A 22368-nucleotide genomic window follows, 5' to 3' on the forward strand; every position below is an offset into this window, starting at 1 on the left:
ACTGTTTGCCTATGAGCAATGTGTTCCATCATACCCTTTTAAACTGATACCGACATGCCTGTTCAGATAAAAGCTATCATTGTAGCAGTGGGATTGTAAAAAGTGAGCAGAAGGAAGAAAGAAATGTGGAAGCCTGGGCTGATTTTTCATGTGAATACAGCAGAGAGCTTTCATTATCAGCTATTCTAACTTTTCATGGTGACCCTGGGATGCTAGGGATGAAGGAACCTCTGAGATCATACGATTCACGCCTGTTTTACAGTTGATGAACCTTGTACCCAATAAAGTGAAATGACTTGTCCATGGTCATACATCATAGTAGCAGAAGTCGGGAGGCTGAAATGCAATCTTCTCCAGATCAAGGGCTGCTCCCTTACCTCCCCCATACTGGAATAAATCTCCAGAGTTAAGATTATATCATTATCAGTCAGGTGGTATTAAAAGACCAAATGCCACAAGTGCACATCCTGCATTCAACAGTTATTAAAAGCCTATATCCTCAAGGCAGTATGTTAAATGCCAGAGGCTAGAAGACATGGCCTCTACCTTGACAGAGCTTTATGCTCTAAACAGAACCAGAGCATATCTTCTTATTACATTTTTTAGCTGATCAAGTAAATGGTACTGTAGTGACTAACCCAGTTTCTCCTGGGCTCATGCACTGTGTGTAGCACATGGTAATGGGACATAAAAAATAGTAACAGAGCTGTAGAATAAGTAGATGACTGGTATTTGTTATTTTATAACTGAGTTTTATACAAAACATTCAACTGTGTAGGAAGATCTGCAATGCTTCCTTTTTATAGTAAAGACATTGGGAATCATCTATTAATAATAGCAAGCATTTATAGAGGGGTTTTGAGGTGTTATTTGAACTGTATAACAATCTGAGAGGTCAGTGCTATTATTCTCATTTTACAGATGAGGCTTAAAGGCATTAAGTGACCTGCCCAGAGTTACAAAGCTAGGAAGAATCTGAGGTAGGACTCAAGCTCAGGTCTTTAGGACAAGTGCAGTGTTTTCCCACTATACCACCTAGTTACTTCAATTACCTTGCTACTAATCAAGTAAGTATAGCCTTCAATGTCACAGGAAGAAAAAAAGGATTAAGTTCACAACTATCATAACATCACAATAAAATTTTCATCTTTGAGCATGACCACAGAATCAGTGGTCCAGTTTGGGCAATGGTGGCTCCAAAAGGCTGTCAGTAATTTGTTTACTCAGTTTAGTGATACTATCTCAGAAACACTACGTTTGGAATCCACAGAATCTCTGAAGACAATAAAGAATTCCTGAGACAAGGAAAGTCCTGCCGGACAGAAACCAATGAACAAGCATTTACAATTGTGGTGAACTCATTCAAACCATCTAATATACATATGTCTCTATGTTGCTCACATATAGGAAGGAAAAGTTCATATTTAAGTAACATTCTTTTCTACTCTATACAAGTATATTGGTATGATGAAATCAGTTTACTTTTCAAAAGAGAAATTTGAGATTGATATCTTATATAAACTATAAAAAATGGGAGAAATATAATTTTATTTTAACATAACACTATTAAAAGCATTTGCAGTAGAACACAAAATATTCTACATAAAACTATGACTTCATTTCACACTGCTTGCTTTTAAAAAAGCATATAATAAATTCTAAATGTTATTTTCAAAACAATAAAAGCCATTGGCAAAATTCTAGGCTACTCAAGAGAAAGCAGAAATATGAATGGTAGATATGTATAGGTTGCAACATACAATGACACAGAGTAGAAAATGTAGAATAAAAGGTATCATGAAAGAAATGTACAAATGGAAAATGAGGAAATGGATGAGTGAAAACTGTCTGTGAGCTCCAATGGTATTCATTAAAAGATTCAAAAGAAGGCTTTCTATTTGGGGGGGGGGGGGCGCCTGAGAAGATTTTTTGGAGTACATAAACATGGAAAAGGGCTGCACAAAATGAAAGAGCATTTAGAGGTGGTAGCCTGAACATTGATGAGAAAATAAATAATAGTCATAGTTGAAAAGCATCTAGACATTAAAGTTTGTAAAATTCTTTACATATATTCTCTCATTTGAGCCTTATACAATCTTGTGAAGTAGAAATTCTAAATATTATTGGCATACTTCTCTATTTTATAGAGGAGGATACTGGAGCTCATAGAAGTCCTTTAACTTGCCTTCCCTTTCCACTCTTCACTCACACTATAGCCCAAACATACAAACTTTCTCATTATTTTTCATCTAAGGCACCCTCCATCTCCTCCTCTTTGAATAGATCTTCATGCCTGAAATGTCCTCCTTTTCCATCTCTGCCTCTTAAGAGGTTCAGCTCAAATGCATTCCCTGATCTCTCCAAATCATCCTCTATCTATTCTGTAGATGCTGATTCTGCAACTTGAACCCCCTTCAGTCAATGAACACTAAGGGCCTACTGGGGAGCAGGAATGGCACTAACCAAGAAAGGTGAAAGACACTCCTTGCTTTCAAGAAGATCCCAGTCTAATGGAGCAGACAACATGGAAACAACTCTGTACAATCAAACTCTCTCTAAAAGACAAACTGGAAATAATCACTAGATGGAGGCTTCCTGGAGGAGGTGGGATCTTAGCTGAGATTTGGAGGGAAGCCAGGAAGCAAGAATGAGAAGGGAGAGACTTCCAGGAGTGGGGGCATTTGATGAAAATACTCAAAGCCGAGAAATGGAGTTTCTTATTTGAGGAATACCAAACTGGCCAGTGTCACCTGCTCAGAGAATACATATGTGGGATGGTGAGGGTAGCTTATCAGGGCTTTAAATGCCAGAGAGGATTCTAGATTTGATCTGGCTAGAATAAGGAGCCAGAGGGGGTGACCAAGTGAGGCCTGTGCTTTAGGAAAATCAGCTGTGTCAGGAAGAGGTTTGAGGGAGGCGGACCAATAGGATGCTATTCAATGGCCCAGGAGGAAGGTGATGAGGGCCTGAACCAAGATGGTCAAAGTGCCAAAGAAGAGAAGGAAGCAAATGTGAGAAATATTATGAAGATAAAATCAAAAGGTCTTGGCAACAATTTGAATATTGGGGACAATAAGGAGTTGGGGAAAACACTCAAGTTCTGAGCCTGTCCCTTCAAATGCTCTCAATAGGGAAGTCAGGCAGAGGGAAGGTTTGGGGGCAAAGACACTTAATTCTCCTTTGGACATGTTGCATTCAGGATGCCTCTGGGTCATCTCAGAGATATCCAGAAGGCAGACTGAGATGGGATGGTGGAAGTCAGCAGAGTCATCAGTAGTGGGGTAGGTGATCACTGAATCTGTGGGAACTGATGAGATCACCAAATGAAAACAGTACAGGAGGAAAAGAAAAGAAAGCATGCCATGCAATCCTGGGCTAGCCACCTTCAGCAGAACCTGGACAAAGATCCAGCAAAAAACCTGAGGAGGGTCCAAAAGACAGACATGCCATGAAAACCGGGGTGGAGCATGGGGCTGAGGACCTTCTCCTGCCAGGAATGGCACCTCCATCTGGCTGTCACACAGTCACAGACTCAGCTCTACATCCGTTAGAATGAATGCTCCAGGGGGCAAGGACTGTCTAGCCTTCCTGATTTGGTGCTTATGTGGTCCCAGGCATATCATAAATCAGGTGGTGTTATTCATTCATTCAACATTCACACAAAAATACAGTAGTTGTCAAAAGAGCACAGGACCCTAAGTTAGGGAGACACGGGTTCAAATCTAATCTCAAACATGTCCTATCTGTGATTCTGGCCAAGCAACTCCCTCGGTCTCTGTTTCCTCAACCACAGAACAAGGAACACGATACCACCTACTTCTCCATGTTGCTGTTATGAAGATACCAGGAGCTAATTCTTGTAAATGATTTTGTAAACATTAAAGCACTATATAAAAGCTAAGGAGCTGTAGCAGCAGCAGCAAGAGCAGTATGCACTGGCTCACGCCTAGCTTATAAGTTGGAGACAAGGACTGTTTGACTTGCCTTGTATTCTGTGATTAACACAGGGCCCCAGCACAGAGTAGACCCTGAAATGCTCACTGATCACCTAGCATCACAGAGGAAATGTCAGAGGGTACATTTGAACTCAGGACTTTTCTGATTCCAACTCCAACACTCCCGATGCATCAAGCCATGCTGCCTCTCAAACAAAATTATAGCTAATACTTCTACCACTTTAAGATTTGCTGAGCCCTTTTATATTATGTTCTTTAGTCAAAGGTCCACCTGAGAGTTTGGCTGGTGAAAAGGGAAGGTACAGAAGACAAAAAGAAAGCTCAGTTTCTGCTTTGCTAAGTGTTTTTTGAGAACTTCTTGATATAAATAAGATATTATATTATTTCAAATGCTATGCTTGTTAGTGCCCTTTCATGTTTCTTTTTTGTAAAAATCAAATGTAGATCAATGTAATTATTAATAGCCAAGAAGATGGAAAAAAATGAACTGTGACAATTTTTGTGCTTGAAATCTTCAGATACTTCATTTGTTGCATTCAAAGAATAAAAAAAAAGTTAAAAATTGGATGAGATCTTTGAGGTTCATTTTGTCTACCCTGTTGGAAGCAAATTTCTCTCTCCATTATGTCACTTTTTAAAACATCTTCTCTCAGTGACCTGGAGGTCAAAGATCAGTGAGTAAATTCAAGTATAGATAAACCCTCAGAGAAAGGAAGTTAAGGAACCAATGAGACAGGAAACAGATTTCACAGACACTTCCCCCACCTGGGCAGCCCAGCCAAATTAAGAAATTGTGGTTGATTCCTAAGATGTGATGTGTGAGAGCTAGTGGGTACAGATCAGGTAGTCTCTGGTGGGGGTCTGCTGGCTGGACCATGGGGACTGGAGGAACTGTTGTAGGAGGTTAGATTCAATTCATCATGATAGCCAATAGATTAGTAAGCTAAGTACCTCTCTACCTCTCCCCTACCTTTCCCTCTCTTTACTACTTTGATTTAATAATGTTATTAAGCTACTATCAGCCTCATAAGTTTAATTATTACAATTTGGTGACCATAAAGGTTTGAGTACTCTTACTTTCTTTACTTTTTATTCTCTCTAAACTATTCTTAATTCAGTTTGTTAGCAGTTCAGTCAAATTAGGCAAAAATGCCAAGACACTGACCAGAATCAGTGATCAGGACTGATCAAAGCTACAGATTCATGGCCCAGAGCTCAGATTGGATTTACAGGTCAAACTGCAGGAACTCCATGAATCTGGAGCCGCGGTACAAGCAGGACCTCTGTACTTTTCTCGCTCCAAGACCTACACCCAGGAGACAAGGTGTACATCAAAAATTTCCAGCGCACTAGAGGAACTCAGCCTGCCTAGGAAGGTCCACTTCAAGTACTGTTAATCATTCCAACAACTATCAAAGTTGGAGAAAAGGACTCCTGAATTCATTGCTCGCATGTAAAATGGGTACCTTCTATTGACACTGATTGACTGTATCCTGTCACATATAAAGGTTTAATTTTGTTTTTAAGTTTACATATTAATTTGACCTAAACTATTCTGTTACACATTGTCACTTTCAGTTACTATGTTTTGGCTATTAGCTATAAGTTCTGCTGCATTGCCTTTAATTGTACCCTCCTCCTATGAATGGACTGGAGATAATACCATTATAAAAGTCCATAGAACAGGTTTGCTTGCAGTTGTCACGGCTCTTATAATTTTGGGAATTGTGGTATTTAAAATATGTATTAGCTGTTGTACTACTGTTTATAACAAACTTTTACCTGGTGAAAAAATCATGTACACTCACACTGTGGATCATGGCCAAGTTAGAGGGGAAACAGACCTTGCTTTTGAGTAAAAAATCTTTGTGTTATGTCTGTTTGGCTAACACATTGTCTCATGTAATGTGAACTATGGATTCCTGATTTTTAAATTTTTATTATTGTTTTTCCTATATTTGCATTAGGATAGTTGAATTTCTTTTTCTTTCTTATTTTTTGTATTTGAGTACATGGAATCAGTATTAGCGTTTTTGATTTTGAAGGATTAGTTTATAATGTCTATTAGCCCTAATACCAATACATACCCAAAAGCTTTAGACCATGGAAATCTGCCACTGATTGTTAAATATTATGGGACTTTAACTAATAATTGTGTCTGATTTTAGAAGAAGGGATCACAAAAGAGTCACTGCAAATGCCAAGAAGCTCAAGGTCGAGGAGAACAACAATCCCTGTGGGATTGATGAGGGCCTGTGCCAAGACAGAGGACTTGTTTTGAGGTTTGAGGAAGTGGCTGTTTGACAAATCCGGACACTGGCCTTCCACGTGCCATTTTCCTACAAGTACTTTAGTTTGGCTTTCATTTTGGTTCCCCTATCCCTGAGACTAAAGGAAAAATCAGACCAGGAAATCATATTTCCTTTTTACCTCAAAATTTAGTCCCTTTTATTTTATAGTATGGCAATTTTCTGTAGTCCTAGCTGCTGAGGGGTAAATGCAATATTGCTGCAATTGTCCTGCAGACTTGTAGGACATAAATAATTTTCATTAGGCCTTGCTGTTGATTCAAGAACCTGTTATGGATTTATTATTTTTTGCTCATAATTTTATATAAGATATATATATGTATATATATATATATATATATATATGCATGCATATATCCAGAATTTAATTTTTTTCTTTTCCATTGGGTTTTGGTTTTCTTTTGAAAACATATACCTCATAACTCAGCCAAGTATCCCAGAGTGAGTGATTCTAGTGTTGGTCAACACCCTCCCTCAGGGGTGGATTGTATAATTATCCTAAAATCCAAGGTTTAAAATCTTTTGGAGACATTTTAGGAAAAGAAAATCACCAACATTCTGAAAAAAGAAAGTGGATCTTTTGGAGAAGGTGTCATTAGGATTCCTGTAGAAACCACACACTGCATCAAAAGATCCAGAGTGAACTTTGAGATATAATAAACATTTATTCTTAATGTAAACTCTTATGCCAAAGGGGAGTGCCTCTAATTGGCTTTCTGTCAGTATATCTATCAATTATTTTTTGTTTTCTTTCACTTTTCTTCCTCTCTTATCCCCTAATTGCTGTAATTCTCCTTTTGTAAAGTACAATATTTTAAACACTTCTAGTAAGAGAATCTCCCAAAGACCTCAATTGGGGAGATTTCAACATGCTTGCCTCCCACAGAATCACGGGGGAAGGGGAAGGGGAAGGGAGAGACAGTTAGAAGCATATCTCTCTCTTTCTCCATTGTCGCCTTTTTTTATCATCTCTCAGTGACCTGGAGGTCAAAGACCAGTGAATAAATTCAGGTACAGATAAACCCTTGAAGTTAAAGAACCAAGGAAAAAATGAGACAGGAAACTGATTCCACAGGTACTGCCCCGCCTGGGCGGCCCAGGCAAATTAAGAAAGTATGGTTGGTTCCTGAGATGTGACATGTGAGAGCTAGTGGGTGGAGAAAAGAGCTTTTAAGCGGAGACTAGGTGGTTTTGGGGGGTTCTTCTGACTGAAGCGAAGGAATCTGAAGGAATAGGTTACTTAGGTTACTTATAATATAACATATTATATTATAATATAATAATATATATAATATATATAATATAATATAATATAATAATAATATATTATAATATAATAACTTAGGTTACTTAGGTAACCTAAGTACCTCTCTGCCTCTTTCCTATCTTTCCCTCTCTTTTTACTATTACTACTTTGATTTAATAAAGTTACAAAGATACTAGCAGTCTCATAATTTTAATTGTTACAACCTTCTTATTATTCTACAAATGAAGAAACTGAAGCCTAGATGATTCGAATTACCTTTAAATCCAATTCCTTTAATCATAATCATATAATTTGAAAGCCTTGTTTACACAACCAAGGTTATTATTCTGGAGGGGTTATTCCTGTCTAGATTAATATAACAGTTTTTATTATATGGTTATAGTTAATAGATACGGTTTATAGACAATTGGTAAAAATAATCTATGAACTAAAATACCAATAGAAGAGGTTTCTGAAAATATATTTTAAATGTACAGGCAACTTCAGACAGACAATCTGTGGCTCACTACCAAAGCTGTGCTAGAATTCCCTATGAACCCTCCTCTAACCTTACCCCATCAATAACATATAGCTCCTACTACATATTCTAGTTTTGGCTCTAGATATGGGATCAGTTTTCCAAACCTTGCTTTTTAACTTTGGGTTAGTCAGAATTAGAATGATGACAAGGTCCACCAGAAAAACCAACATACAAGAATTCCTTCCTCAATATTCACCTTTTTTGAAAATATAGCCTTTAACGAGGGAAGACATAGAATGAACTCATGAAAAGTGTAGTGGGCAGAACCAGGAGAACATTGTACACAATATCAGCAGTATTGTAAGGATGATTAATTGTGAAAGTCCCAGCGACACAAATTAAGATAATAATCCAAGACAATTCTAAAGGACTCATGATAAAAAATGTGATATACCTCCAGACAGAACTGATGAACTTTGAATGCAAACTGCAATATGCGTTTTTGCTTTCTTTTTATTTAATTTCTTGCTGGTTTCTTCTGTAACATGGTTTACGTGGAAATGTTTGGAATGACTTCATATGCATAACTGATATAAAATTGATTACCTTCTTAAGAAGAGGGGAAGAGCAGGAGGGAGAATTTGGAACTCAAATTTTTAAATTTTAAAATGACTTAAAATTACATGTAATTGGGAAATGTTTAGTGTAATAAATTAAATAAATTAAAATGAAAATATATTTTTTAAAAAAAAACAAAGAAAAAGGATAATAGCTTTTGGGACAAGCTAAATTGTAATATTTTATTCAGGTCTAAAAAGTGTCAAAGGCCTGAAAAGGTGTCAAAAACTCAAATGATTTTATAGCCAGAAAGGACCTCATAGATTATGTAATTTTTTACACAGGGGTTTTTAACTTGAAAGTCAGAAAACTTTTTTTAATATACTTTTTCAAAATGTTTTGAAATATCCTATTTCAATTAAATTGATTTCTTTTGTAATCCTGTGTATTTTATTTTATGCACTTAAAAAATGTCAGGAGAAAGGATCTATAATTCTACAGACTAGCAAATAAAGAGGTTAAGAATCAGTGATCTAATTCAAGAATCTTAATTTTTACATAGGAAGCAATAGGCAAAACATGTAAAGTGACTTTCCCAGGGATACACTGAGCAGAAGTGAGACTAGAACCCAGATCTCCTGATTCAAACTACACAAGACTGCCATTTCTGCATTGAAAGCAAATGAGTCATCAAAGCTTCTAAATATAATAAATGCCTAAATATATATGCTTTGGAGGAACTAACTGTGTTTGCCAATCAAATATTAGAGATGAATCAGTAATTGTTTATAAACACCAAAGCTATCGTGAGTACAGTAGTTCTAATACTTAAATAAATTGCTTAATATTATAAAACAAGTTCAATTATCCAAATACTTATCCATGAACAATTCACAACTGAATTGTAGGAAAATTAACAAAATATCACAACTGTTTTGCTTTTATTTACAATTTATGCAACCCAAGATTTGTACTTACCAATCCAATAAAATGATTATATTTGCTAGACTTAAAAAAAAAAAAAACTTCTATTTTTCTCACATATTTAAAAAACCTTTTTATAATAATGTGATTTTTATATGATGATAACCAAATAGACAAGATTTTCAAAGTTAGACAATATACATAGTCACAACAAATCAATACTGCTTCAGATCATAACAGTAGTACCCATAGGAATAAAATCTATGCCTGCGTATTTTTAAACAATATCTTCTGAAATGCTGCAGAGAAATCCTTTCCTTTGCTCCTTTTCTAGGGAGAATGACTTAAAGCTCCAATATCTTTTAATAACATAGGAAACAATCACAACTATTCAAATAAGGATTAGGACTGAATGGGGGAAAGGAGGGACATTGATGGTACCTAACTCCAAGTATTCTGTCAGATGACTTTGTAGCCCAGATAGTCAAGTCATGAGTTACGGATGATTGCTTTTTCTCTTGTGGCTAAAATATGATCAGGTTTTGTTTTCCCTATTCTCTGATCCCATAAGATGGAGAGTAAAACTCCAGACATTTTAAGAAATGTGCCCTGACCTGATATTTTGTTTCTACAACTGAAATAATATCAAAATACCTATTTTAAGGCCTAATCTACTAATATTACTTAAAAGTAATCTTGTAAATTTATTTATTTTCTTGCTTTGGAATGAAGAACGATTATAAATATGTTAGCCAGAGAGGTTTATAGAGATTATCTTGACTATCTCTCTGCCTCTAGGAAGGACTAGGTCTGTGTTGGTGAACCTATGACACATGTGCCAGAGGCAGCTGCTCTCCTTCCTCCACTGTGCCTGAGAACATTTTTCCCGTCACCTGCCCCTCTGCCCAGCAGCGCAATGGGAATGCTTCTTCCCTCCCCACCTGGAGTAAGGTGTGTGTGTGTGTGTGTGTGTGTATGTGTGTAGGGGGGCTCACATGCTGTGTGAGGGTGGTAGTTTGGGCATTTGGTCTCTAAGAGGTTTGCTATCACTGGTCTAGGTCATACCCCAAATTTAACTGACTTCTACAATAGTTAGTTTATAATGAGTTTCAATATGTGAATTTTAAAATGCATAAGAAAACAAATTAGTAATTTCATTATCAATTATACTAATTCATCAAGGACCTGTAATTGTACTATAATTAATTATAAATTATGAATCACAGTTATCTCTCTAAGAACCTCTCCCTTCTCACTCATGTATATAATTATAGTAATAGACTTTTAGCCGGAAGGGACCTAAGCTGGGCCATTTAGTCTGACCTCCTCCTGTTATATAAAAAGTGTTGTGACTTAGTCAGGTCACAGGTTGAGCAGTCAAGATTTAATTGCAGTTTGCCTGACCTCTAATTCCATATTCTCCACTGCTCTACTCTGCCTCTTTCCTGTGGTTTTACTTAAAATGGACAGTGATATTGCTGGACTTTAAAGTAATTCTGGTTGTATTTTTTTAAGCCAGTCCCATACGATCAGGGAAAGCACAGTCATTCTGGAGAAAGACAGAGAAGAAATTATATTTATATTGACATCTCTTCACCAGCAGTTCAATCTGACCAGACCCAATATTTAGTAGGTCAGTTTTCCTGACTGGCATAAGCAGTTGAACTGTTGAAGAACTGATGCAGATGCATTTATAGAGTGTTTTAAAGTTCATCCCCCAACATCTATACCCATTCTCTCTTCCTTTAATCCAGTTCCTGATGAACAGGTAATCTTTTTTGTGAACACCAATTCCTCTATGAGTATCCATGATCTCATCTCATTCCCTCCATTTCCTTTAGACTTACCTCATAATTATTTGTTTTCTCAAACTTATCTTCAATCCCTCTACTGATATCTGCCTTAGTGTCTTCCTCATTATTAAAAAAGTCTTCACTATGTCTACCATTCCCTCAATCTATGACCCACCCTATCTCTTTTCACAGCTAAATTACTTTAAAAAAAAAATCTGACACTCATTGCTTCTATTTCTTTTCCTCTTACCCAGTTTCTTCAGATCCCATGCCTCAATTTAAAATACTTTCTATAATTAGAATTCATTTCTTAATCATATTATCTCATTGTTTTTTTAAATCAATGGTTAGGATTACTTGTTTTTCTGACTACTTTCAAAACTGAATAAAAATCTCATCTTTTATAGGAAGATTTTCTTAATTTCCCATTCTTGTATTTTATTCTACAATTAGCCAGTTTGTAATTTTTTGCATGCTGTCTTTCCAATATACTGGGAGCTCCTTGAGAGCTAGGGTTGTCTTTTACGTTTTTTTTTTTTTGTACCCCCCAGTGCTCAGAACAGTGCCTGGCACATAGCAGACAAATGTTTCCTGACTAACTGTAGGTTACTATTATCCTGAGTTTTTGCTTTCCTAGTTAGCATTCTGTCTATTACTTTTTCTCAGTCTTCGCTAGTTAATTCCTATCATGACTCCTAATTGTGTGTATACCCCAATTCTATGTTGGGCTCCTTTCCTTTTTCTCAACTCTCTCATTTGGTGACCCCATCAAGTCCTTTGTGTTTAACCTATTACAGTCCTCTTCTCTCTAATAGACATCATCATCTCTGAATGCCTATTGAACATTTCAAATAGGATGAATCCCAATGACTTTCCTCAGGGCCACCCTCCTTACAAATTTCTCTATTTCTGATGAGAAAACCATAGTCTTTTGTTTGCAAATTACATAATATTCCCCAATTCCTCACTCTCCTTCACCTCTCCTATGTAAATTGTCAATTTTGTCAAATCGACTTCTCACCATGTTTCACGATTATCTCCTCTTTACTCACAGGGGTACAATCCTAGCTCAGGGCCTTATCACCTCTAGCCTACTCAATAGCTTTCTAACTAGATTCTCTGCTTTGAAACAAAGTGAATTTCATAACGTATAATTCTAGCCATGTCATTCCCTTATTCAATAAACTCCAATAGCTCTTCACTCTCTCATCCCAAACTACTCTTCTCAGTTAAACTGTCCTTCTTACTGTTCTTCACATATATCATATAACCCTTCATCTCCTATTTGCATGCATCTGTACTGGCTGTCCCCATATCTGGAATGCATCTCTTCCTTACTTCTCTGAGAACTGTCTTCTTACTGAGCTCAAGCAATAACTTCTATATAAAGCTGGGCTGCATCTATCCTGCATTGCCACATATATCCTTTATATCCTATGTGATTATTTGCTTAGTGAAATCACTCAAATGTTTGGATTAAGTGACAAATTGTTTTACCCTCCTTAGGAGCGCTTTCAGATAAGTACCTACCAATTTGTTAATTTCAGGGATTATTTTTATGTTGCCAGAATTCTAGGACCAGTTCATTAAAAAAAAAAAAAGCAAAAACTGGGGCAGCTGCATAGCTCAGTGGATTGATAGCTAGCCCTAGAGACGGGAGGTCCTAGGTTCAAATTTGGCCTCAGACACTTCTCAGCTGTGTGACCCTGGGCAAGTCACTTGACCCCCATTGCCTAGCCCTTACCACTCTTCTGCCTTGGATCCAATACACAGTATTGACTCCAAGAGGGAAGGTAAGGGTTTAAAACAAAACAAAACAATACAAAACAAAAAAAAACAGAAAACTCAGTGAGTGAGGGGTTCCTGGCTTCAGGACAGATGAGCTAAGTGTTGAGTTTAGATTTAAACTCAGGAATAATAACGAAATTATTTCCTCTTTATATATTATATAAAGTTTGCAATATCCAACCCTACTTCTTTTGCTGTTTTTTGACTGAGAATAGCTGGTCCAAACTTTCCAGGATTCTGAACTATATGATCACAGATTTAAAACTGGGAGGAAGTAAAGAGGTCAGCTAGTACAACCCCCTCCTTTTGGAGGTAAATAAATCGAAGCCCAGAAAGGTTAAGAGACCTGTTCATAATCACATAAGTAGAATGTGGTGTGGCAGAGAGATAAGAGGTGAAACCAGTTCTTCTGACTCCAAATCTAATGCACTTCCCACTGTACCATCATGCTGTGGGCTAAACTGAACCCTGGAAAAAGATCTGAATAGACAGCACTTCAGAGAGTCAACTACAAGCCTGTAGGGCTTTAAGGCTTGGATACAAGTCCCAAGAAAGAATAGGGCAACATGTGACCAAAGCTCACTTCTAATGTCACCATCCTTGGATTGACAAAGAACTAAATACTGAGAATAGGCTCCTTGTGAGGAAGAGAGGGTACTATAATCAATGAGCAAGACCAAGGGAAGGCTAGGTAAATATTTTGATTTTTAATGCTAAACCACAAAGTGTCTCTTATCAAAAGAAGATATAACTGTACACAAGTTGAACTACTGCCCCAATAGATATATTTTATGAAATGTTTCCATATTTTAATTGGTTTCACAATAGCTTTTTTTTTTTAAAAGTAAACATTTGGTAGAAGTTTCATATAGATCCAGATGCTTATTTCCTTGGTCAATGATACCTAAATTGCTGACTGTCAGGGTTTGAAAAAACCCAGCACTGCTCCTATTGGTATGCCTCACAGTATAAAAGGTTTCATAGAATATACAATTTGCACTAGTAGTGACCTTAGAGGCCATCTAGTCAAAACCCATATTCTGCTTTTTTTTTTTTTTTAGAACCCCGATTTTGTGCCTTGGAACCATTCCAAGGCAGAAGAGTGGTAAGGGCTAGTCAATGGGAGTTAAGTAACTTGCCCAGGGTCACACTGCTAGGAAGTGTTTGTCTATGGCCAAATATGAACCAAGGACCTCCCATCTCTCAGCATGACTTTCAATCCACTGAGCCACACAGCTGCCCCTCTCCCCCAACCAACTTCTTTAAGAAAAACGAAATCCAGGAAGAGGAAAGATGAAGTGACTTGCCGGATGGATCAGCAAAGGGAAGCAGCAGGGCTGGGATCTGATCCCAAATCGTCCACTCCAAAGCTAGCATCCTTCCTAGGTGCCCTGGTATTGTCAAAGTTAGGTAATGCGAATAGGAAATTAGAGAAAAAGGGCAAATAAATGGGAGCAGCTCAGCAGGGTTTCAATATTGTTTCCAGTAAAGGACAAAGAATAGGGAAGGCCCTTCGCCTTCCTGAGCCTATTTTCCCCATCAGCAAAATATGGGTTAAACGCAATATATGTCAATACACATTTATTATGCGAGTTCAGTGTGCCAGGCTCAGTGCTAAGCGCTGGGGACACAAATATGAAGACAGTCCCTGCCCTCAGTGAGCTTACAATCTATGGTGGGGGCCTCTGGCAAACAAATACAAATATATATCTACAGGATAATTAAGAAACAATCGGGATTAGATTCATAACAGACATGACAAGGTCAGGAATAAGGGAGGGAGAACGCATGGCAAGCTTTCCACTCCATCACAGAAAAAGCGAACATCCACCTCTGGAGGTGCCTCGGGAACCTCGTATCCCCGACGCTGAAGACCCTTCATTAGGGGGACGGGAGAGCCGAATGCGCGCGCACCGAACGTAGCAAGGTCCCCACCTCCACGCACGCCCCGCGCTGCCCCCAGCACGTTCGGTCCCACGCGGTGCGGGGAGCCAGAAACCCCTGGGCTCAGAGCGGCCCGCTTGACCCGCCCACCCCCTGTGCCCGGGGCCAATCAGCTGCGCTTAGGGCGGGGGAGCGGGGGCACCGGCCTCTCCCCTCCGCCCCGCGGGCCGCGATTGGCCCTGCACGCTGCCGGTCACGCTCGGGCGCCCCGCCTCCCTCCCCGCTTTTCTCTCTCGCTCGTCCGCCTCTCCCGCCCTTTAGAAATCGGCGGCAGGGCCGCCTCCTCCCAGGCCGGTCCGAGGCGGGGGAGCGCGCCGAGGGTGGGCGGGAGGGGGCTGCGGGGCGGGAGGAGGTGGGGGGACGGGGGGTGCGAAACCACCCACCCCAGAAGCCATCTCCGCCGAGGACAAGATGGCGGCGCTGGCGGAGGGCCAACTGTGAGGCGGAGCCGCGGCCATTCCCCCGGCAGCGCCCACCCCCAGCGCCGCGCTCTGCCTGGGCCCGGGCCGGCCTCGGGCCGGCGGGCGAGGCCACCGAGGGAGCGAGCGAGCAACGCCCGCGCCGGCCCGGCCCACTATGCAAAGTGGCGCCTGCTGCCTGCCCGCCCGCCCGTCCGTCCGTCCGCCCGCCCCGTGGCAAAGGTAAAGGGGTCGGGTTCAACCGCCGCCGTCGCCGCCTCCATCTTCCAGCGCGGGGCGGCCCCGGCCGAGAGCCCTCCCCTCCCCGCACCGCCGCCAGCGGCCTCGGCCGAACCGAGCCGCGCCAACGACCCCGACCGTTTACCTCAGGATTTGGCGCCAAAGCGGCTTCGAATCTGACCCCGAAGCTGGTCCCGTGTCTGCGGCGGGGGCGGGCGGCGGGCGGGACGGAGGGCCGGGGCAGCCGCTTCCCGCGGGCGGGCGGCGGGCGAACGAGGGGCGCCGAGGGTGGGGAGCAGGTTCTCCTGGCCGCGGGGAGCGGGCCGCCGCGGGGGAAGTGCCTTAGGGGCGGGGGAGCTGAGGCTCGGCCGAGGTTTGGGGTGGGGGGGGGTTTGTTATTGTTTTTGTCAGTGAAAGGTCAGAGTTCGTGACCCCGGTGCCGCCGCCGCCGCCCGCCCGCGCGCTGGGAGGAGGAGGGTGAATGTTCTTCTTCCTCTTCCCACCGCCAGCCTCGCTCCGGCCGCGGGGGGCGGGCGAGCACGCGATTGGCTGAGGCGCGCACACACTCACACCGGAACGTTCCGGCGCTGGCGCTCCATCCGGCCGGACGGCTCGGGCGTGGACGCTCCCTCCTCCCGACGGCGGCGGCGGCGGCGCGGCGGTCTCGGAACCCGGCCTGCTCGGGCGGCTGGCGGGGGCGGCACAGGGAGGGGGTATGGGCTGGCCACTGCTATTCCGCGCGTCCACAGGCCCTTCTGTCCTGGGCGCTCCGGTCTTCCGGCAGGGTGAGTAGGCCCTTGCCCTCTTCCTATTCATTCTTTCTAGCTGGGCTGGTCACCCGGGGGCACACTTCAGTCATGTCCCTTGCCGCGAGCCTCAGGGCAGGGATGGTTGTGTGTTAACTTGTGAGTCCCTATCTACATGTTTACAGGGAGACGTGAGTATGTATATATACGTAGTAGAGTGCAGGCAGAGGCATGTGTGGCTATACAGGCAGATGTAGGTAAATGCACATATGTGTATGAAGTGCATGTGTATACTTGTGTGTGCGTGATATAGACACACTCATACGTGATTAATACAGGAATACGTTGTTATATACACCAGCTTGTGTGGCACACCAACGTCTGCCCCAAGACACCATGCATAGAAGGCACATGTGTGTGCATGCACACATTCATGTGTACCCTTTGTGTTTTACATGTACCTAGATACCAGGCATTGTTACTGGTCTACATGCACACCCATTTCTACCCCTACGGATATATGGCATATACATATATATGCATTCTTGTATGTCTTGTACATGTTGCACATTTGTGTGGAGATGCACCCATATACGTATGTATATATGTCCATTGAAACAAATGTGTTATACATAACATTTTAAACCATTAAAGCTCTATAAAGTTACTTATGGGTATAAATAGGTGGATTGGATAGATGGACAGACAGACAAGCAGACAGCTATTCAGATAGGCAGAGAAAGAGAGTCTGGCAGGCACAGTGAATAGAGCACTGAACCCTAAGTAAGGAAGCCTTGATTTCCTATCTGGCCTCAGACATTTACTAGCCCATGGCAAGTCACTTAACCCTGTTTGCCTCAGTTTCCTCATCACTAAAACGATATAAACAGCAGTTACCTCCCAGGGTTGTTGTGAGGATCTAATAAGATGTTAATAAAAGGGCTTTGCAGACCTTAAAGTACTATAGAAATGCTGTCATGATTTTTTAATACTTTATGCCTGTTTGATTATGAGCTTCTTGAGAGCTACTTTAATCTATTCAACATTTGTGGCCAAACTTGGATGTCCCAATTGCAGCACAATACTATATGTATAAGATTCCAAGGCAAGTCACTTGGGTGGGGAGAGGCTTTAGGCAATTCTCAGAGGAGAAAGTGCACACGTGAATTTAGTGAAGAAAGTTTCCTCTTCAGAGAATTGCTTCTTTCAATGAAATCACTGGCCATCCAGTTCCTGAGACAGCTTTTTCTAGCTATAAATCGTGGCAGTGGCTTCTTGAATTAACAATACTTTTAGTGTTAACATTATTGGAGTCTAAATCCTGTTAAAGGACTTAATTATTTTTTACTTTTAAAGTTGATATTTTGTGTTTTTAGACTAGGTTAAAATAACCCTTTGGGCATTATCACTTTATTTTTCTTTTCTTTCTGTACTTTTTAATGAGTACATAAACACCAGTTAATGTTATTTGGTTAACCCAACTTTAAAAATACTATTAGATCGGATAGCCATACTCAAGAATTTTTTGTTTTTGTTTTTGAGACCGCTGCACTAATATTGGAAAGGGGGTGGGGCAGCTGGGTGGCCCAGTGGATTGAGAGCCAGGCCCAGAGATGGGAGGTCCTGGGTTCAAATCTGGATTCAAGACACTTCCTAGCTGAGTGACCCTGGGCAAGTCACTTGATCCCCATTGCCTAGCCCTTACCACTCTTCTGCCTTAGAACCAAACCTAAGACTGAAGGTAAGGGTTTAAAGAAAAAAAATTGGAAAGGACACTAGAAGTTATCTTGCTCAACCTTGAAGCTTGTTTCCCATCGATAGTGTCTCCAAAAAGTGTTGTTTTAAGCTTTTATTAAGGATTACAAATGCCACAAAACTAATTATTAAAAATTACATTTTTCCCCCTAGTTCTTCTGATTGAAGATGGCATACATTGAAGAGAAAGTCAACTGTGTTCTCTGGTTAGCTGAACTCAAGTCCACAACAGCAGTAAGAAGAAAATTTGCCTCCCATTATAAGAGGGAAGCTCCCCACAGAAATTTAATTAACAATTGGATGAAAAAATTCAAGGAAACTGGTTCAATTCTTGACAAGCCTAGATCTGGGAGACGTCGAGCAAGTGAAGAGACTGTGGCTGAAATCGAGAGGGCATTTGAACAGAACCCTCAGAAATCAGTGCGTCGGGTATCTGCCGAATTGAACATTCCAAAGACCACTGTGCACAGGATACTGAGCATAAAGCTACACAAATATGCTTACAAGGTTACAACTATTCAGATGCTACAAGAAGAAGATTACTATGCAAGATTAGACTTCTGTCAGCTGATAAAATCAAAAATAGAAAATTCTGGTACCCTGGACAAATTGACCTTTTCTGACACAGCCACTTTCCACATAAATGGCATAGTTAATCGTCACAATTGCCGTATTTGGGGTACTGAAAAGCCTCAGGAAGTCCGGCAACATGAGACAGACTCCCCAAAACTTAGTGTTTGGTGTGCCATTAGGAAGTCTTGTATTATTGGCCCTTTCTTTTTTGAAGAATCGACAGTCAGTGGTGAATCTTATTTAGCAATGCTTCAGAATTTTTTCATTCCTGAACTGCAAAGATTACATCTATTAAACAACACTGTCTTCCAACATGATGGACCTCCCTGTTATTATTCTTTGCCTGTGCAACAATTTCTGGATGACACTTTTTCAGATCAGTGGATTGGTAGAGGAGGGCCTCTTGATTGGCCACCTCAGTCACCGGATCTGTCACCATTAGACTTTTACTTGTGGGGTTATGTCAAAACTGTTGTGTATGCATCGAAACCTTCTTCTCTGGATGACCTGAAGGCCAGGATTACAAACGCGATTCTCTCAGTCACTGAGCAGCAGCTGATGAAAGTTTTCACAAAGTTTGAAAATAGACTAGAGCAATGTATAGCACAAGATGGTGGTTATATTGAATTTTAATAAGAAATATCAGTATTTTAAAATTGTAAATTAACTTTTCAAGTTTTTTTTTTTAAATTTGTGGCACATATTCTTCTGAAGCTATAAAGCTTTAGATAGCACTAAGATTTCTGTAACAACTTAGTATAACTACTGCATGATGATTGAACCTGCACCTGCTGGTATTGTGTCTGTGAACTCAATTGACTTTACCTTAATTTCTCATTGTATCTTAGGTTTGCCCACCTGAGACAAACAAAATAGGCTAATCCTTTCTCATACAATGTTTAAAATTTTGAAGACCCCTATTATGTACCTGTAAATTGTTTTTATTATATATTTTATGTTAAATTTGCTTTCTAGTGGACTGAACTACGAAGCATATTCATGTGTACTGTTTTTATATACTTTAAGTAAAAACTAAAACATGTTTTATTTTGAGTTGGATATTTAAATACTGTGATTTTTCATGCTTCTTTGTGGGAATGGCTTGCATTTGTGTATACTATTGATATAGAGATGTAATTATAGCCTTCCTGTTTGTTTACACAATAAATTTAAAGAAACTCGGTGTTACCCTGTTTCTCATGTAAAAAAATGATGGTGTCTGTAGACAAGGTTCCTCTTTACTACCTTTTTTTGCCTAAAAGGCAAAAGTGAGCAGTTATATGCCCCAAAGAATCTTGGAGAATATAATTTTTCCAACAGGGTTAACATTATAAAAGGGTTGTAAGCACTCCTTTTAAAAAATTCCAACATGGTTTCTGTGACAGAATCCTGATTGGTTGGCAGCTCTTCCCTGACTGCTTGATCAGCTTGTTTGAAAACTAGCCTGGACTCCTGAAATGGCTGTGTAGCATTTTCACATGTGAATGCTGCTGCACAACTCATGTGATTGAAGCAGGTATAGCTTATTCCCTAGGGGTAGAATTGTGGCCTGGGACCCTACACAAATAATTCTTTAGGGGAAGGTAGGGTAACTCAAGACTATAAAAGGTCTGAGAATACTGGCCTAAAGATGTTGGAGGACTGAGTGTTATTTCAGAGCTGTTTGGATTATTAAATCCTTGAATAAAACAGTGAAAGGTTAAGATAGACATCCATGTAGATGGTAACATAACAGCATTTAGCATATATTTAATATAGCATTTACTTAGCATATACTTTAAAGAGGTTTAAATGTTGATAAAAAAAAAAAACACTGCTTGGATGATGTACAGCAGTAGTGTCGCTCACATAAAAAGAGGTACAGGGAGTGGGTTGGAACTAGCTAGTACCTGAAGAGGTTTCTTATTTTGTTCATTGTTCCCAGTTACATTGTAATCTGCTTTGGGCCACAGTGCTTTGTGGGCCAAAGATATTTTAATAACTCTGATGTACATTAAGTGAGCATTCATTACCATTTTATTAATCCTTTGCATTCTTTCTTGAGGGCAAGGGGCTGCTCTATGTCTGCAGAGTCCCTGGAGGCTTGTAGATGTGAAGTCTTGATTTCCCCTGCCCATGTTTCCTACCCCTATTTAGGATCTCCTCCCTTAGGCCTCACTGAATACTGGGTAATAGAATATAGAAAGCTTTGTATTGGTGTCTTATATTGCTGGCAGCCATACAATGTATCTTCCAGCCCCCACATTCCCAACAACATAACAGAAGTGCTTAAAGTTTTATCTCTAGCCACTTGGTACTTCCCAGCTCTTCATCTTTTGAAAAAGTAACCAGGTGAGAAAGTTAACGGGGGAAATTGGCACTTCTTGCTTGGTTTCTCACATTGATATATTTTGATTCTCCTTCCTCCATTTATCTTACTGCTGCTGGATCATTTATTTTTTATAGAAAAATAGTTTTTAAAAGCAACAAAATCACTAAGCTGTATTTGAATATCAATTCTTGAGGCTACTGGGCGTTCTTAACTAAGTTTCCCCTTAGGGTCAGTGTTAGAAAAGCCCCAGGAAATAGTAGCTCTAGATTTAACTAAACTTCACTAAATATATCAGTATGTGGCAGCTACATACTTTGACTAAATCAAAAAGGAATACTGAAACTGAACTGCCTCTCTTAGGAAGCAAAGACTAGGGAGGGAGGATCAGTCTGGCAGTCAGGTCTTCATCTGATGTGGTCAGGCACAAAAGCCAGACAATACTGACAGTTGTTGCCAGTAATCGTGTTACTAGCTTGAATCTAGGTAGATTTAAATATATATTTTATCTTTTCAACCATAACAACATAGGAAGAAAAGCAAAATTTAGTACTGAAAAGAGTATCTTATTTGGAGTCAGATGACAACTGGTACTCAAGTGTGCTGAGAAAGTCATTTGGCTTCTGAGTTCAAGTGTTTGTAAAATGAAGGGGTTGTGGAAACCGAGGGAGTATCCATCATTGGAGTACTATTGTACTCCAGTAGAAATGATCCAAAGAAGGGTTTTGGAAAAAATCTGGGAAGGCTCATATGAACTGATCGTGAGTGAAGTTAGCAGGGAGGAAATCTGTACAATAACTATTGAAGAGTTTTGGAAAATTTATGAATGCTGATTAATGCAATAACTGATTCTAGGAGATGATTCTTCACAAAAGTGATGAACTAGATGCAGAATAAGATGCTTTTTGCTTGACTATATTAAGAGGAGGCTTTTTGTTTTTCTTTTTCAAATGAGAAATGAAAGAGAAAATAAATGCTTATAATTGGAAAAAAAATTTTGATCTGGAAGTTGGACTAGATCATATCAAAAGTCCCTTCTAACTCTTTTTAAAAATATCTCATGATGCTGAATTTTGCTTCTAGCTTTGAGAGAAACCTGTTTGCATATTATGAGAACTTAATCCATTTGTTTATTTAATCCTTAGGATCAATATACCTTAGTTTATTAGCCCATTTGTATATTTATCAAAAGTCCTAAGTTTCATGTTGCTTTCCAACTAACCAAGGAAAATTTTTTAAAAATCAACTTAAGTTTTTCAGTCTTTAGTCATTAAAGTTAGGTTTGATTTGTAACCTAAGGTATTTTGATTATAGGTTTTGGAGTCTTTTTTTAATGAAGAGATCCATTT

General features: G+C 39.9%; 1 protein-coding gene across 3 annotated transcripts in view; it reads right to left on the reverse strand.

Annotated features, from left to right (window-relative positions):
- Positions 1-15917, reverse strand: part of NR2C2 (nuclear receptor subfamily 2 group C member 2) — a 137700-nt gene extending 121783 nt beyond the window's left edge. For 2 of the 3 annotated variants that reach the window (XR_008913429.1, XM_007500265.3), the window contains exon 1: positions 15783-15917. The gene's annotated coding sequence lies outside the window, so the exon portion shown is untranslated. The remainder of the gene's footprint in view (positions 1-15782) is intronic. The other variant, XM_007500266.3, reaches the window with a different exon arrangement.
- Between the last annotated feature and the right edge of the window lie 6451 nt (positions 15918-22368).

This window comes from Monodelphis domestica, chromosome 7, assembly GCF_027887165.1.
Source record: "Monodelphis domestica isolate mMonDom1 chromosome 7, mMonDom1.pri, whole genome shotgun sequence".
Lineage (NCBI taxonomy): Eukaryota > Metazoa > Chordata > Mammalia > Didelphimorphia > Didelphidae > Monodelphis > Monodelphis domestica.